We start from the raw sequence: 19394 nt of genomic DNA, 5'->3' as shown, positions 1-19394 counted from the left end.
GAGAGGACCGGTGATGCAGAAGTTTGGTGCCTGCGTTGGCAGGGGGAAGATTCCATCAACCCACGGGAGATTTATTCTTGGCTTCCAGTGCAGGGTGAAGGCAGACAGCCCACAGAGCATGCACCACCAGGAAACAGTCGAGAAAGGCGGCAGGATGAGGCGCTACAATGTTGCTGGCAGTCTTCTTGCTACTTTGTTGCGGTTTGGCAGGCGTCCTGGAGCAGTCAGAGGTCGATCCTTGGCAGAAGTCGAATAGGGAAGGGCAGAGGAACTCTGGTGAGCTCATGCATTCGTTATCTTGTGAGAAACCCACAGGAGAGACCCTAAATAGCCCTCAGAGGAGGATTGGCTACCTAACCAGGTAAGTGCCTCTCAGGAGGGGTCTCTGACGTCACCTGCTGGCACTGGCCACTCAGAGGTCTCCATTGTGCCCTCACACCTCTGCATTCAAGATGGCAGAGGTCTGGGACACACTGGAGGAGCTCTGGGCACTACCCCTGGGGTGGTGATGGACAGGGGAGTGTTCACTCCCCTTTCCTTTGTCCAGTTTTGCGCCAGAGCAGGGGCTGGGGGATCCCTAAACCGGTGTAGACTCGTTTATGCAAGGAAGGCACCATCTGTGCCCTTCAAAGCATTTTCAGAGGCCAGGAGAGGCTACTCCTCTCAGGCCCTTAACACCTATTTCCAAAGGGAGAGGGTGTAACACCCTCTCTCAGAGGAAATCCTTTGTTCTGTCTTCCTGGGACTGGGCTGCCCAGGCCCCAGGGGGGCAGAAACCTGTCTGAGGGTTGGCAGCAGCGGTAGCTGCAGAGAAAACCCCAGAGAGCTAGTTTGGCAGTACCCGGGGTCCATGCTGGAGCCCCGGAGATGCATGGGATTGTACCCCCAATACCAGAATGGTATTGGGGTGACAATTCCATGATCCTAGACATGTTATATGGCCATGTTCGGAGTTACCACTGTGAAGATACACATAGGTATTGACCTATATGTAGTTCACGCGTGTAATGGTTTCCCCGCACTCACAAAGTCCAGGGAAATTGCCCTGAACAATGTGGGGGCACCTTGGCTAGTGCCAGGGTGCCCTCACACTTAGTAACTTTGCACCTAACCTTCAGTAAGTGAGGGTTAGACAAGTAGGTGACTAATAAGTTACTTAAGTACAGTGTAAAATGGCTGTGAAATAACGTGGACGTTATTTCACTCAGGCTGCAGTGGCAGTCCTGTGTAAGAATTGTCTAAGCTCCCTATGGGTGGCAAACGAAATGCTGCAGCCCATAGGGATCTCCTGGACCCCCAATACCCTGGGTACCTAGGTACCATATACTAGGGAATTATAAGGGTGTTCCAGTGTGGCAATCAGAATTGGTACAATTAGTCACTAGCCTGTAGTGACAATTTTAAAAGCAGAGAGAGCATAAACACTGAGGTTCTGGTTAGCAGAGCCTCAGTGATACAGTTAGGCACCACACAGGGAACACATATATGCCACAAACTTATGAGCACTGGGGTTCTGGCTAGCAGGATCCCAGTGACACATATCAAACACACTGACAACATAGGGTTTCCACTATGAGCGCTGGGGCCCTGGCTAGCAGGATCCCAGTGAGACAGTGAAAACACCCTGACATATACTCACAAACAGGCCAAAAGTGGGGGTAACAAGGCTAGAAAGAGGCTACCTTCCTACACCGTTTGATGAATGTTCATGACATTTTCAGAACTTAGACTTTGGTCACTTCAGCTGCTGCCTTGAAAGTTTGGAGGTGATCTGTCAATGGGATTTTTCAAATTTTTTAACACGACTACAGCCCGAACCGCTAAATGGAATTGCGCCAAATTTGGCAGAAAGCTAGCTCTTGATGCAGAAAGCATGCTTTTTGTGATTTGGTGTAATTCCCTTCAGTAGTTTTGGAGGTATCGAGTTTACCAAATATAGATATCCAGGAACACACAGATCCTCCGCATACCCAACTGTCCCCGTGCCGATATCTGATTGGCTGCCAGCACTTCAACTAGGAACAATAACTATAACTAGTGAGTTTCTATGGTTCTGTGTGTGTAAAATCTGAACCTAAATATAACATCTCTGTAACCTTTGTTTTGTTCAGTGAATTTCGAGCTTTTTAAAATTCTATTTCTCAACTACAATATACCTGATACCTTTGCTTTTTCAGTGAGTTTCTATGTTTCTTAATGCTATTTCCGAACTATAACATCCCTGTAGCCTTTATTATTTTAGTATATGTGTAACTGTTTGTTTTAAATATCAGCTTAACTGCAATGTGGGTGTGTGAGTGGCTGTATGAGTGTGTGAGTGGTTGTGCAAGTGTGTAAGTGGGTTTGTGAGTGGGTGTGGTAGTAGTTTTGTGAGTCTATGCGTGGGTGTTTGAATGTGTGAATGGGTGTGTTAGTGGCTGTGTGGGTCTGTGAGTGGGTATGCTTGTGAGTGGGTGTGTGAGTGGGTGTGTGAATGGCTATAGAGGTCTGTGAGTGGGTGTATATGTTTTTCAATTGGAGTCTGGAATTGCAGATTCTCACAGGGCTGTTGCGCTGAGCACTGAGGTGGATCTTCAGATCTTCGCACGTGCCAGAAAATGTTTTGCCACGATTTCTTCCCATAGGTGGTCCCTCACAGACCCCTGCATCAGTCCCATGGGGTCACAATACCTGTATCCTGACCCCTTATACCGTATTTACACTTTATTTTCCCCCTCCCCAGGAACCGTGCTTCGATTGCCAAAATGTCAGCTGTAACTTTTCTCTCAAGTTGTGGCTAGCCAATTACGGCATTGCTGTTGTCATCTGAATCTGCGGGTCTGCCACTGTGGATCTGCATCTCTATCTTTCTTCTTTACTAACTCCAAAATTATTGAACAGATTTACACCAAATTACAAAAAGCACTCTTTCTGGAACAAGGTCTATCTTTCTGCCAAATTTGGTGTAATCCCGTTCAGCGGTTGGGGCTGTAACTGTGACTAAAATCCCTATAGGAAATTGGATGGGGAAATGGCGATTTCAAACCCCCACCTATTTCTTGGCCCCAGCTTCACAAATCATCGCAAAACTTTCCAGACAGCAGCTGGAGTGACAAACTAATTTTGATCATTTTGTGAGGAGTCGTCAAACGGTGCCAAAGTTATTAGCAAAACAGAAAACGCTTTTTCTATGGAAACTAGGTCCTAGCTATATCTATGTTAAAAAACCATAACTTGTGGCCTAAAGTTATTTTACAGCATGAGTTATAGTTTCTTCAGATAAGTATAACTATAACTGCTGAATTTCTATGATTTTGTGTGTCTAAAATGTCTTCCTAACTATAACGTCACTGTGACCTTTGTTATATTTAATGAATTTCTATGATTTTTTAAACATTTTGTGTACAGTAATATTTGATTACCATACGCTAATCAAACCACTGTGCACACGGCCTTCAGCCGTGCACATCAGTGGGATGGCCGTAAGCTTAGATTGTGATCAGGCCCTGCAGTTAACTGCCCGCATGCACCCAACCCTCATGTTGTGCACGGCCGCAGGCCTGGCCCTGCAACCAACTGCCCACATGCAGCCAAACCCAAGGCACACATGGCCTTTGCCAGTGCACAGTGGGAGCTTAAAGAAAACAAAGGTTATAGGAAGGTTCTGAATTTACTCATACAAAACCCTGGAAATTCAGCAGTTACAGTTAGATTTATTTCAAGTAAATCTAACTCATGCTTTAAGGTAACAATAACACACGCCCCTCACAGTTTTTTCTTTAATAATTTGACTGCTAATGTTTCATTGATATTTTTACTGGTGTTGTAGAAGTTATCATGAAGGCTGTAATATTTGTAGAACTTAGCGGTACATGGTGAGGGCGTGAGTTGTAGTTACCTGGTGCCCAGTTCAAACGATTCGGACTGTAGCTGTGTTCAAAAACATTATGAGAATTAATTGGGGACAACACATTTTTGGATCCCCCTTTTTCCCGGCCCCTGCTTGATGTATCATCTCAAAACTTTCCAGACAGCAGCTGAAGTGAGTGTCTAATGTTTTTGGAAAATTTCGTGAAGATTCATCGACGGGTGCAAAAGATATAGACAAGTAAAAAAAATTGTTTTCTATAGAAACTAGGGGCATCATCGCAATGGCAGTCAAACGGCCACAGCTGTGGCGGACCGACCTTGACATTACGACCCTGGTGGGCAGTCTCGCCAGGAGACCGCCGTTCTCGCTGGGAACATTGTTCCTGAGGTGGTGATGGCGGTCTGAGTTGTACTCAGCCAGAGCGGCAATGAACTCAGCGCTGCCTGGATGATTACAGCTCACCTTACTGCCAGTCTTTCGATGGTGGGGACCCTGCCATGGAAAGGCTGGTGGTAAGGTTGTGCTGGGAGCTTTGCAGGCAGTGCACATTCTGAGGGTGCTGGATTTCCTCCCTCTGTGACGGCATTAGACTCGGCTCCATGTGGAGCAGAGTCCTATGCCGCCACACAGTTTCCAGTGGGCTGACCAGCGGGCAGCCCAGTGGAAAGTTTGTAATGGGCCAGGTGGGGAGGTCGCCAGTACCGTGGCGGTCTCCTCACCGCAAGTCTGGTGGTTGGGTTTTCCTACCACCAGACTCTCATAGTCAGGCCCTAGGTCCTAACTATAACTACCTAGTGGCGACCACCATTAGGTAAAATATATATATATAGGATGACAAGCCATCCACACATTCTCATCCAATGATAAGCAAGCAGCTTGAGTCAGCAGAGAGAGCAGGCAGCACTGCCAAGTCATTGGATGTAAAATCATTTATTTAATGAATCACAAAGTGTGGAGTGCTATCATGGTGACATATTTCAGCCAGAGTCTTCAACTAGCCATATATATATATGTTCAACTAACATATATATATATATATATATATATATATATATATATATATATATATATATATATATATATATATATGTTGAATCTGCTAACCTCAAATGTCTGGAGAAATGGCAAAAGGCTCTGTCCCTTTCTAGCACTATGCTAATCCTATGCTTAAACATTTTGCTAGAAAAACAGACATATGAGCTTAGCAGATTCAGAGTGTCACTGGTGTTATAGGGTGCTCGATACAGCATCTGCTTTGCACCTAAACTTGGAAACTACCCAGAGTTTTCTGCTTCTTCCTTCCTTTGCATATATATATATTAAAACACCAATGTTGCCAGACATCCGAGGCTGCTAATTCAGTAGCGGTCCAGGCATGGACCTAGCCATCCACATATTATTGCCAATAATCCTCCTGTTACATGCAGAGAGTTCCTGGACACCAAATGGAGGTCCCAAAAACTTTTATTCACCAATGCTTCCTCCCAGGAAAACGCGTTTCAGCCGTAGCCTTGATCACGTAACAATTGAGAGTGTCTCACAAACCAACTATATACCACACCCAGCATACACATAAGGACAAAAAATAAAAGACGGACTATCAGGACACCCCACTAGCCCACAGTGTGCAAATATCAGCACCATCTTGGAATGTCTGGAATAGCCCGTAGGCTACATCAAAGTTGATCTTACAATTACAAAATTATCCACATTATTTGCTCTCTTTAGACATAAATTCATTAGATCTCTATAAAATAATTCAAATAACTTATATATTGCATATAAAATATTAAATATAACACATTAAATATTGTTAATCACCCAAATGGTCCAGAGCAGTTTTCTACATTTCTTGCATATACAGTATTAAATATTTAGGTGGTCATTACGACCCTGGCGGTCGGAGACCGCCAGGGGTAATGTAGCGTCCGTACCACCAACAGGCTGGCGGTACGGAGGCCCTCATTAAGACCGCGGCGGTAGCGCCGCGGTCGCACCGCCGGGGCCGGCGGTTTCCCGCCATTTTTGCCCCGGCAGTGATAATCTGCCAGGGCAGCGCTGCCCTGGGGATTATGACATCCCTACCGCCAGGCTGTTTCTGGCGGTTTGCACCGCCAGGAAGAGGCTGGCGGTAAGGGGTGTCCTGGGGCCCCATGGGCAGTGCAGGGGCCCCCTAACAGGGCCCCGGACAGCTTTTCACTGTCTGCTTAGCAGACAGTGAAAAGCGCGACGGGTGCAACTGCACCCGTCTGTAGTGCTTTCCTCTTATTTAGTTTCTAAGCACTAACATAACACAACAGAAATGCACTTCTGAGGTCAAAGAAGACTTTTATTGTTATTTTATTCTTCCCCAACCACAATGTTTATGAATGAATGACGAATTAGTAGCTTTCAAGTCCGCGTTAATCAAACAAAATATATCAGTTTGCAATATACACAGCAGGTTATATTTATAAGATATTGAATGCAAAGCAAAACAAATACTTCACCGTGTAGGAACTATTTACAGCTACATCTTTCTAAGGTCTGCAAGCTGGGGACCCCTGTCAGCCGCGAGAAAGAGTGTCATCTACCCACACGGGATGCTGGCAACTGGCGCCAAGCTCCAGCACGAGGTCCGGCAGATTCGAATCTGACTCTCTGCAGCCTGTTACATTCGTTACAAAGGTGTGCCCCCTCCTCTCAGACCTGGGAAACTGAGCAAGCCTTTTGGAGACTGGCCAGGTCTCCAAGACTACTCCTGTTCCCAAGCTCAAGGGAAGAGAAACAACGCCCATGTACTCTCTCTTATCAGGTCTAGTCTACTGTGAGAGCAAAACATCTTGGTTCTCTGGTGCAAAAACACAGCTTGGAAAAATACAGAACTATTCTCAACTGCAATGTCTAACTCCACGTTAAAGGCAATGGGCAGCTAACCTAAATATCAAATGCAATGTCATGTTAAAGGCAATAGGCAGCTAACCTAAATATCAAATGCAATGTCTAGTGTCATGTCAAAGCCAATAGGCATCTAAGCTGAATACAAAATACAATGTCTTATATCATGTCAAAGCCCATAGGCAGCTGAGCTGAATACAAAATGCAATGTATAATATCATGTCAAAGCCAAAAGGCAGCGGAGCTGAATACAAAGTGTAATGTATAATATCATGTCAAAGCCAATAGGCAGTTAAGCTGAATACAAAATGTAATATATGATATCATGTCAAAGCCAATAGGCAGAATATCTAATAGCATGTCAAAGTCAATAGGCAGCTAAATTGAATACATCATGTCAAAGTCAATAGGCATGCAATGTCAAAGCCAATAGGCGGCTAGACTGGATACAGCATGTCAAAGCCAATAGGCAGAATACAGAATGTAATGACTAATGCAATGTCAAAGCCCATAGGCGGCTAAACTGAATACAGAAAGCAATGGCTAATGCCATGTCAAAGCCAATAGGCACAATACAGAATGTAATGACTAATGCAATGTCAAAGCCCATAGACGGCTAAACTGAATACAGAAAGTAATGGCTAATGCCATGTCAAAGCCAATAGGCGGCTCAACTGAACAAAACATACCATGTGCTACTGGTGAACATTGAGCAACTAATATGCGCAGTGGTGAAACACAAAGTCATTGGTCAAAACAAAACTCCATCAAATAGCAGGACATTCCGCCCTTTGACCAATGAATTTCTGTTTCACATATCTCATATTTCAAAAAAACAAAAAAAACATCAGCACAAAAAAAACATTATCAGCAAATCAAATTTCAATGATCAAAGCAATCCCTGTAAAGCAATAGAAGTGAATTAACACATTGATTTCATAACCTTTCACATCAGATACATCTACATAGAAAAGACTGGGCAATTTTATTTATTATTTTTTTTTTTTCTCTGAATGAGTCTCTAATTCAACAGTGTTAGCAATTTGATGTGGCATGAGTTCTGCTCATGTAAAGGTGCACGGTCCACCTGAAAGGTTTTCTGGAAGGTAAGCAAAAGTCAGAGTTCCAAACGAGAGGCAAAAAAAAAAAACACAGCAAACAAGTTGAACTTGAACTGAAGGCGCAGTTTGCGCAAAATGGATCCATGGTGCTGGCACTTTACTCAGCCAGGTTCAGGTTGGGGATTCGGTCCCTTCCCCGACCCCACACGCACACACCGGAAGGGGGACCACACAGCACACTCAGGGACAGTGGCGAAACGTGGTCGGATCTGCAAAAGAAACAAGTATGACTTTTCTTGCAAATAACATTTTTCATTTAAACTGCACCCTTCCTCTTTCTTTCCCTGTTTTATAATCAGCAGGACGTTTTTGGGGCCCTTTGTTATATTCTCTGCAGGTTCTGGAGGGTCACTTGGGGCGTCAGCCCACACATCAGTACTGAGGTTTTTATCTGCTGCGCCACAGCTTCCTTTTTCTTGCACTGTCAGAAGGGCTGGGGCAGACTCATTCTTTACCAAACCTCCATTCACTGCACTTTTGTCAATTTGGGCCATTCTGTCTCCAATTTGTATGAATAAATCAGATTCTTTTCTAGGTATCAGCATAATTTCGATTTTTCCTTGGTAATTTGCAGCAATCACTCTCCCTAAAACCTGATCACTTTGCCATTTCTGTCCTGGTAACTTTCCTCTCCCCAACTGCTCTGTGACTGCTTGCATGACAGATTGCTTTTGTGCATGCTGCACAGTTTTTATCAAATCTAGGGGAATGGGCATCTCTCTCATCTCTGCCCACCTGTAAGTGGCCTTTTCACATTTCTGGGGCACCCACATAGCCATCCCCACTAAGGCAGAATTCTGGGTGAACACTTCTCTCTCTGCATTTTTCTCATTAACATCAGCAAGGTAATTGAACCAGTTAGGTACAAGCCATGTGGCTAAAACATTATCAAAGAACCAAAAATCAGCATAAAAATGACACATCTCACGTAGCTCTTGCTTTAAAATCTGACACACATTATACAACGCTGTTCCTTCTACTGTGCCAGAAAATAACATTTCAGTCAATGAATCATTAGTAAAACAAACATGCTTTTTATCTTCAGTGGACACGAATTCAAATGGTGCACACAATTTCATTGGTAATTCTTTTATCTGTGGTACTCTAGCCCTGTCTTGCAAGTACCAGATCCATTGTATGATTCTAGCTAGGGGCACTATTTTCTTTCCTTGTTCATGATTTAAATGTACATAAGTATTTCCTTCTTGCACTGCGCAGAAACCTAAAGTCTGCATTATTTCATTTGCCAAATCACAAGCGCGCAGCTGCATATTATTTTTCACAGTGACCATGTACAAAAGTGTTAGGATTTCTCTCAAATGAGGGCTATTCTTTTTCCAAAAATCAAACAAGCTAATGAAACTCGGGGTGTCTTGCTCTAAAATACTCGTAAATCACATTCTGGTCTCTCGTCCCTGTTATCAGTTAAGGAATGCACTTTGGCTGCCAAAAACCCTGGCTCACATGGAAACTCAATGCAGCTCGGAGCTGTCTTAACCCCCTCATTACTGGAATGGGACAAGAAAGATTCTTCAAAAACAGCCCTTTTATAACTTTCCGTCTTATTTTGAATTATTGTATCCTGGCTAATTTGCTCACGTAAATTCCTATTTTCATGTTCCAACTTCCTACATTTCTCCTGCATTTCTCTGTAAGCAGATAAAGGTATCCAGACCTTTCTGTCATCATTACTTCCAAAACACACGTTTTCTACATATATACAACGGGAATTATTTCTCAAAACATTATCAGGCCTTTTAGCTACACATGCATTTTCTTCTGTAATTCCCCAAACAGAAAACAATTCACAGTTTTTCTTAGCACCATCAGGCAGTTCATCAACACATGTATTCTCAGACATGGTCTGCCGTGCTACTGTGATTCTCCAAACAGAAAACAATTTCTGTAATTCTCCAAACAACAAAAAACAATTACACTTTTAAAGTGTGCACTTAGAAATCTACTAACTCGTCAAACCCCTTTAATCACCTCTTAATGACCGACCCCACGACTCCAGGTACCAATTGTAGTGCTTTCCTCTTATTTAGTTTCTAAGCACTAACATAACACAACAGAAATGCACTTCTGAGGTCAAAGAAGACTTTTATTGTTATTTTATTCTTCCCCAACCACAATGTTTATGAATGAATGACGAATTAGTAGCTTTCAAGTCCGCGTTAATCAAACAAAATATATCAGTTTGCAATATACACAGCAGGTTATATTTATAAGATATTGAATGCAAAGCAAAACAAATACTTCACCGTGTAGGAACTATTTACAGCTACATCTTTCTAAGGTCTGCAAGCTGGGGACCCCTGTCAGCCGCGAGAAAGAGTGTCATCTACCCACACGGGATGCTGGCAACTGGCGCCAAGCTCCAGCACGAGGTCCGGCAGATTCGAATCTGACTCTCTGCAGCCTGTTACATTCGTTACAAAGGTGTGCCCCCTCCTCTCAGACCTGGGAAACTGAGCAAGCCTTTTGGAGACTGGCCAGGTCTCCAAGACTACTCCTGTTCCCAAGCTCAAGGGAAGAGAAACAACGCCCATGTACTCTCTCTTATCAGGTCTAGTCTACTGTGAGAGCAAAACATCTTGGTTCTCTGGTGCAAAAACACAGCTTGGAAAAATACAGAACTATTCTCAACTGCAATGTCTAACTCCACGTTAAAGGCAATGGGCAGCTAACCTAAATATCAAATGCAATGTCATGTTAAAGGCAATAGGCAGCTAACCTAAATATCAAATGCAATGTCTAGTGTCATGTCAAAGCCAATAGGCATCTAAGCTGAATACAAAATACAATGTCTTATATCATGTCAAAGCCCATAGGCAGCTGAGCTGAATACAAAATGCAATGTATAATATCATGTCAAAGCCAAAAGGCAGCGGAGCTGAATACAAAGTGTAATGTATAATATCATGTCAAAGCCAATAGGCAGTTAAGCTGAATACAAAATGTAATATATGATATCATGTCAAAGCCAATAGGCAGAATATCTAATAGCATGTCAAAGTCAATAGGCAGCTAAATTGAATACATCATGTCAAAGTCAATAGGCATGCAATGTCAAAGCCAATAGGCGGCTAGACTGGATACAGCATGTCAAAGCCAATAGGCAGAATACAGAATGTAATGACTAATGCAATGTCAAAGCCCATAGGCGGCTAAACTGAATACAGAAAGCAATGGCTAATGCCATGTCAAAGCCAATAGGCACAATACAGAATGTAATGACTAATGCAATGTCAAAGCCCATAGACGGCTAAACTGAATACAGAAAGTAATGGCTAATGCCATGTCAAAGCCAATAGGCGGCTCAACTGAACAAAACATACCATGTGCTACTGGTGAACATTGAGCAACTAATATGCGCAGTGGTGAAACACAAAGTCATTGGTCAAAACAAAACTCCATCAAATAGCAGGACACCGTCGCACGGCCGCAACACCGCCGGCTCCATTAGGAGCCGGCTCCTATGTTGCGGCCTCATCCCCGCTGGGCTGGCGGGCGCAAACTTGGTTTGCGCCCGCCAGCCCAGCGGGAATGTCATAATGGTGGCCGCGCGATGCGGCTGCACGGCGGTTACCGCCTGGCGGGCGGCAGTAGCCTTCCGCCAAGGTCGTAATGACCCCCTAAATATTAAATATTAAATATTATTAATATCCAAAATAGTCCAAAACAATTTTTTGAAAACATAATATGCACTGAATACCATTCTATTGCTAAAATATCCACAATAGTTACTCTTCATGACCTAATTGATTGTAATCATTTAACTGACACCATATTAAATATTAAATATTTAAATATTTTAAATGCTGTAAATATCAAAAGATAATTCATATATACCTTGACAGCCCTATATTAATATTCAAAACAATTCCTATACATGTGTACAAATATGTGTCTCTTACGACCTACCACTAATCAAAACACCTTCCACACTGTCACATCTATCTCGAAAACTTATTATATAAAAACACCACAAAATTAAATAAAATATAATTAGAATGACAAAAATTTATATACACATGTCCAGCAGCTTCAATTCACCTAAATGCACATTTATCTCCTCACTTGAATTTAAACCCCCAGGGCTTAGGGTGCTGAGTTTAATAATCAGTTTTGATTCCAAGATCCTCATTTTTCTCTCTGTATTGCCTCCCCTAATACTGGGTGTGATACTGGCGGTATCCAAACCCACACCGTTTCGCCAACAGAACAACGCCCACCACATTATGACCCATGAATCACCACGGCACACATTCAATGGCGGTAAACCATTGGCGGTACATACCGCCACGCTCAAAATACACACACACAAACAAAACAACACCACATTGGACAATTCAAACAACACACACCTGACACCCATACACACACCACACTCACCCACTCACACCACTATAAGACACATTACCCACAACCCTTTACCATTACAAACAATTGCCACCAGAGAGAGACAGCAAGACCACAGACACAACCAGAGCCACACACTAGTCACACCTATACACCACTCGCGCACCCCACCCCAACACATTACCCTACACACCCTCACCTACACACCTCACTCAACACCCATAGCACCACAAAGACACCCCCGATTCTCAGAGGAGGAGCTAAGGGTCATGGTGGAGGAAATCATCAGGGTAGAGCCTCAGCTATTTGGAGCACAGGTGCAGCAGATATCTATAGCTAGGAAGATGGAGCTATGGTGGAGGATCGTGGAAGGGTCAACGCCGTGGGACAGCACCCAAGAACAAGGGACGACATCAGGAAGAGGTGGAACGACCTATGGGGGAGGGTGTGTTCCATTGCAGCAAGACAAGACACCAACTCGCTGTACAGAGGACTGGCAGTGGACCCCCACCTCCTACCCCACAACTAACAGCATGGGAGGAGCAAGTCTTGGCAATCATGCATCCTGAGGGCCTGGCCAGAGTAGGAGGAGGGCTGGATTCTGGTAAGTCAACTCTATGATACTATCAACCCCCTACCTGCATGCCATCACATACCCCACCCTCACCCTCACTCCCATCACTCCACCAACTCCCACACACCCCACCATCACATCTCACTCATTCCAATGCCAAGCCCTGCATGCTCTACTAATGCATGGACATCACTCACAGCCCTGCATGGGCACCTATCACCAAAGCATGCACACTAGAGAGAATCAGCTAGCCCACTACATACCAACTTACACAAGTTAAAGCTGCCAGGGCAAATACAAGCAAAGAGGGCAACCCACTGATGCACAATATGTCACAGACAGAAACAATAACACATCATTAACATCCCCACAGGTATCCCATCCACTGTCACCGAAGAGGGGGTGCCAGCAATATCCAGTCCCCCAACTGAAGAGGCCCACAGTAATGACAGCAACTCTGGTTGCCTGGATCTGGATGACCAACCTAGCCCATCAGGGACCACTGGACAGTTGGTTACCCAAGTCCAGTCACATACCACCACAGAGCCTCACCATCTGGAAACACCACCACAGCACCCATCCAGCGTACCCATACCTCTGTCCCCAGGACACGTCAATCAGCAGTGTGTCCACCTCTACAGGGACCCCAGGGCACACCTCATACCCAAGACAATCAGGGACCTGGGGTCAGTGGCAGTGGGCACACGGTTCAGGGGACAGAGGCACAGGACAACATGGAAACTGGGAGGACTGCTGTGCACCAGAGGGAGGACAGGCCCAGGGAACTGACTCTCCAGGAGGCACTAGCAGAGATCATGGGAGTCTACCAACATTCCTAGGACACGATGGGCCAGATCCTAGACAATGTGCAGGAGAACAGGCGGCTGCAGGAGGGACAGTACCAGGGGATCATGGAGGACTTGCAGGTCATCAACACCACCCTGGTCTCCTTAGCAGGGGTGCTGGTAGACATGGCCAACATTATGAGGGAGGCAGTCTCACAACAGCGGGCCCCTGCCACTAGACAGACATCTGAACTGCCTTCAACCTCCTCTGCCACTAGTGGATAGGGGGCCCCGCCACAGGACTCACAGGCCACTAGCACCCCTCCCCCTGTAGAAGGAGAACCACCCCGCAAATGTTCCCTATGATCCAGGCAGAAGCCGGAGACTATTGCCAAGACCCCCGCCAGGAAATGAGACTCTCCTGATTGTCACCCTTGTGTCCCACTCTGTCACCCTGTCCACCTTGAACTGCCACTGCCCCCCTTCCTATGTCACCTTGGACAATGCATCTGTGCTACAAATAGACTGGAACAATACCCTGGACTTTCCTCCATCATCACCCCATCCCATTGCACTTGACCCTCTTTTTCTCACCACTTCAATAAACACCCTTTGAAAAAATACAAGTATGGAGTATGTAAAATCTTTTAAGTACATATTCGTTTAACCAGGTACAGACATTGCAATTCAACTGTACAGTAAATAAGCACATAAGAAAGACCTGTAGTTGGCTGCAGTGATCACACCAGGAGCTATAGTGGGGCACCAACATCTGTAAAATGAATTTCCAAAGGGTACAGTAAGTGGGCATAGAAGTAGGAAATAACAGCATGCCAGTGCCAAAGAATTTCAAAATAATGACCATGAAATGTGAAGTAACACTATCTTACCTGTGTTTCATTGGAAATATGTTGTATCACTGCTGTTCTGTTGTCCTCATCCTCATCCTCTGCCTCCTCATCCTCAGCCACAAGGGGGTGAGTACAGTGCCCATCATTACAACCTACGCATGGTAAGGTGGTATCCGGGTGGGGAATGTGTGTCAGTGGGTTCCCCTAGGCCAGGCCTGACATTGCAGCATAGGTCCCCTGGTGGCAAGGGTCCAGAAGGGATAATCCTGCTACCTAGTTCGTAGGAATCCTCTGTTGGTCAAGGTTGCGTGGGTTCTAGGTGTGCTGGATTAGCCAGTGTGTGCCTTCTCCATGCCTTGGTGGCTAGCAATATCACTGGTAGTGCAATGCATAGTGCGTAGACCTGTACCCTGTGTGTGAGTGTGCTGTGTATGCCAACGGTGGTGTTGGTGCAGCCATTGACCAAGTGTATTTTTTGTCTCTTCCCCCCTTTTTGTTTTGTCACCCCGTCCTTATGTGCATTAGCATCATATGGTGGAAGAGCAGAGGCACTGGCGACGGAGTGAGCTGCATCCCACAGGACCCAGGAGGCAGAGTCCACCGATGGTGAGGGCACCAGTGGGACGGAGGGCGAGAGGAGCACCACGGTGGAGACTGGAGAGGACAGTTTCGGACACAGATACTTCCTCCGATGGAAGCTGTGGTGGTGGCCGACACCTCTGTGACCACCCCAGCTACAGGTACTGCCGCCACCCCATACCAGCACCGCCCTCCCAGCAGCCCCTCAGCGAGTGGCCCGTGCCCGCTCACCCAGGAGGGTGGGTATCTCCTTCGCCCCAGGCACCTCAGGCCCTGCCCCAGTGAGGCCTGCTGCCCTGACTGAGGAGGCTATTGACCTCCTGAGATCCATCTCTGTAGGGCAGTCAACCATTGTGAATGCCATCCAGGGGCTGGCAGCCCAGATGCAACAGACTAATGCATTCCTGGAGGGCATTCACACTTGCTTGGTGGCCCAACAGAGATCAATCGAGGCTCTGGCCTCCTCTCTAATGGCAGCCATTGTCCCTGTTTCCGCCCTCTCCCCTCCAACCTCCTCTTCCCAATCCCATTCCCCGCAACCCCAACCACATAGGCAGAGGAGCATGCGTGCAAGACAACACACAAGAGTGGCACAGGCAAACACAAACACCACACATCATCCCACAGGCACTCACACAACACCATCCAGATGCAACATACCAACATCCACAATTTCCACTGTGTTCCCCTTCTCCTCCTCCTCCAACTCCCCTCCCAGTTCCGTCTACACCTGCATGCACTACACCATCATCCACTACCAGCGCCACCACCACATCCAGCAGAAGACACACCACACTGGCAGACACCTCCACAACAGCCATGCACACGTCCCCTGTGCCCTCTCCCACTATGTCTGTCGCCCCCCCCAGAGGACACAAACGCAAGCACTCAGACACCCAACAGCCATCCACCTCACAACAGCATCCTGCCCATGCACCTGCACCCAAACTCAGTAGACAGACACCTCCTACAACCACTCCCTCTTCCCCCACTCCTTCCCCCTCTTCCCACCCCAATGTCTCTAAAAAGCTTTTGCTATTCACCATTGACCTCTGCCCTACCCCTCCCAACCCCCATCCAGGACGTCTGGCCAGGGTGGCAAAAACCCAGCCAAGTACCTCAGCCACCCAGTCCACGGGCCCAGTAGTCACCACCCCAACTCGTGGTGGGAAAGGATCCTGGGCATATGTCCTGAAGGTGAAGGAGCCTCCACCAGGCAGCCTCAAGGGTAAGGAGCCTGAACCAGCTGCTGCCAGGAAGCCCAAGGGGCCTGCCCCAGCTGTTGCCAAGAAGACCAAAGAGCCTGCCCCAGCTGCGGCCAAGAAGACAAAGGAGCCTGCCCCAGCTGCTGCCAAGAAGCCCAAGGAGCCTGCCCCAGCTTCTGCCAATAAGCCCAAGGAGCCTGTCCCAGCTGCTGCCAAGAAGACCAAGGAGCCAGCACCAGCAGGCAGGAAGGGCAAGGGGCCTAGGTCAGGAACTCAGATGGATGGGCTGGAGCTTCCCCCCACCAGCAGCAGCACCACCACCACCACCACCAGTGGGCACCCATCCAAGGCTGCAGGGGATAGGCTGGAGCTTCCTCCCACCAGCAGCAGCAGCACCACCACCACCAGTGGGCAGCAATCCGAGGCTGCAGGGGATGGGCTGGAACATCCCCCCACCAGCAGCAGCACCACCACTGAGCAGCTGTCACCGCTGGCGGACGGTATGTAATCCTGCCTCCATAGGCTGCTGTGCGGGCTGCCCCCTGCAAATCCAGTGGTTATGACACCCACCTGAGAGACTGTGACCTTGCACTCCCCAGGATCAAGAGTACAGGGCATGATGTCCCCTCCAGAACCAGTGGGTAAGACACCCACCAATCCCAACCTCCCCAGGATCAAGAGTAGAGGGAACGATGCCCCCTCCAGAACCAGTGGGTAAGACACCCACCAACCCCGGCCTCCCCAGGATCAAGAGCACAGGGCACGATGCCCTCTCCAGAACCAGTGGGCAAGTCACCCACTTGAGAGACTGTGGCCTTGCACTCCCCACGACAGGGCAATGGGCATGTTGCCCCCTCCAGAGCATGTGGGCAAGTCATCCACTTGAGAGACTGTGGCCTTGCACTCCCCAGGACCAAGCACAGGGCATGCCCTCCAGAGCATGTGGGCAAGTCACCCACTTGAGAGACTGTGGCCTTGCACTCCCCAGGACCAAGCACAGGGCATGTTGCCCCCTCCAGAACCAGTGGTCTTCTTTCATATCCCGGCTGAGGTGTCCCCGGTCCCCATCCCCTGAGGTGCCTGCCTATTTTCCAACTGAAGCCCCTGCAGTGTTCTCTCCGTGTTGATGCAGATGACAAGTGAGGCCTTGGCCTGTGGCCCTGTGGCCCACGCACACTGAGGACTGGGCAGTGTCCCTTGAACTGTACAATTGTATATATCTGTTACATTGCATATTTTTAATTTATATTGTGTTGATCTTATTACTCTCACTCTAGTAAATTCCTGTTGTCCTTGCATTATTCATCCGAGGTACGGGGTAAATATATTTTATTACTGCAGCTGATTGTGAGTATGGTGTTGGGGGTTCGGGGTGTGCGTTGCATGTGTGTGTCACTCTCTTTTTCCTCCCCCCTCCCTTGTGTGCTAGGTGGCTGTACTCACCGTCGTCGTCTTCGCCATTGTTGGTGTTCGTGGTGGAGCAGCACGTAGAAGAGAATGGGGAAGACATGCAGCTCGGGCTCCATGGAGGCGTGGTTGTTCCCTGTGTCTCCAATAGGGAGTCTTTTCCCTTCTGTGCAGTGTTTCCACCAGCCTTTTGATGTCGTTGGTACCGCCCCGGAAAAGGTGGCAGGTTGTGTTGTTGTAATATGGTGGGCGGGACATTGACTTACGCCTGGCTGTAGGCGGCTACTGCAGTGGTGGCTGTTGTTTCTGCCCTGGCGGTCGGTGTGGTAAAGTGGCTGTCTATGGGAGTTCTCACTGCCATGATCATAATTTGGCAGTAATTACCACCAGCCTGTTGGCGGTATTACCGCCACTTTTACAACAACAGCCAGGGTTGTAATGAGGGCCTTATTCATTTGAAAATTCACATCTTGACTTGTGTATGTTGGATTTTTGACATTTTTTTTTTTTTTTTTTTTATTTAGATAAATATTACCTATTTTTCTAAACTGGTGTGATGTCCATTTGTAGTGTTTTCACTGTATTACTCTGTGTGTTGGCACAAATACCTTACACATTGCTTCTGAGTTAAGCCTTTCTGCTCGTGCCAAGCTATCAAGAGGGTGAGCGGGGGTTAACCTGGTGTGTTTCTCCTTTGCCCCGACTAGAGTGAGGGTCCTTGCTTGGGCAGGGGGTAACCTGACTGCCAACTAAAGACCCCATTTCTAACATTGGTGAACAGCGGTGAGGACTGGACTTGTATTTGTACTTGACATACAGTGATTAAGTGTACACTACTCTTTTTAGTGCAAATCATTACGTGAGGACATACTACTTGTTTTTCCTTCTTCTCTTTTTGGACTTCTTCTGTTTCCATAGTTTTGTGATTTTTGAACCTCTCTTGGGAAATCTCTGTTCTTTTTGGAACTTTGCATTTTTGAGTGAATCTTACCAACATGTCTCAATCTGGGGATGCACCAGCTGGAGCTGTTTTTGAATTGGAGAAGCTGGAGCATTATACATTTAGTCAACTGAAGCAGTTTTGTAAGGATCTTGCCTGCCGGATCAGGAGCTTCAAAAAGCATTGAGGACCTGGGTGGGAGTCAAGGAGGCTGGAGGTCACACAGAGGAGGAGGATGATGGTGAGGAGGTGCATAGTATTCATAATGTGGTAGTGGATGGACCTGTTCTGCCTGGGGGAGGGCCTCCAGGGCAGCCAGCAGTGTGTCATCCAAGGTTCTGACTCCTGAAGAGTTGCAGGACAGACAGGCAGAGAGGGTTCAACAGTTGGAATTAGAGAAGCTCAAAATGAAAATGGAGGAGAGGAGGCTGGCCATTGAAGAGAAGAAAATGCTTCTGGCTCATGAGCTTAGTTTGAGGGAACTAGATTAGAGGAGCCAGTCTAGTAGAGAGGATGGTACACATTCCAAAGTAGTTAGTAAAGGATTACAAGAGGGAGGATGACATCTATCAGTTGTTTAAGGGGTATAAGTCAGCTCTCCACATGAACATTGTCCCTGAAGCACATTGGGGGCCGGTCTGTGGAAGCACTTGATGTAGAGGGGAGGGACACTCTGACATCCTTAGGGGATTCTCAGTGACTCACATACTCTATTATGAAGGAAGCCCTACTCACAAGATATGCTCTCACTCCTGAGCAGTACAGGAAAAGTTTAGGTCCAATAAGAAGAAGGATTCCCAAATTCGGTTGGAGTGTGTAGACTCTTTTTGCAGGTCACTG

This window comes from Pleurodeles waltl, chromosome 4_1 (genome assembly GCF_031143425.1).
Source record: "Pleurodeles waltl isolate 20211129_DDA chromosome 4_1, aPleWal1.hap1.20221129, whole genome shotgun sequence".
NCBI lineage: Eukaryota > Metazoa > Chordata > Amphibia > Caudata > Salamandridae > Pleurodeles > Pleurodeles waltl.
Note: the sequence above shows the minus strand (reverse complement) of the source record.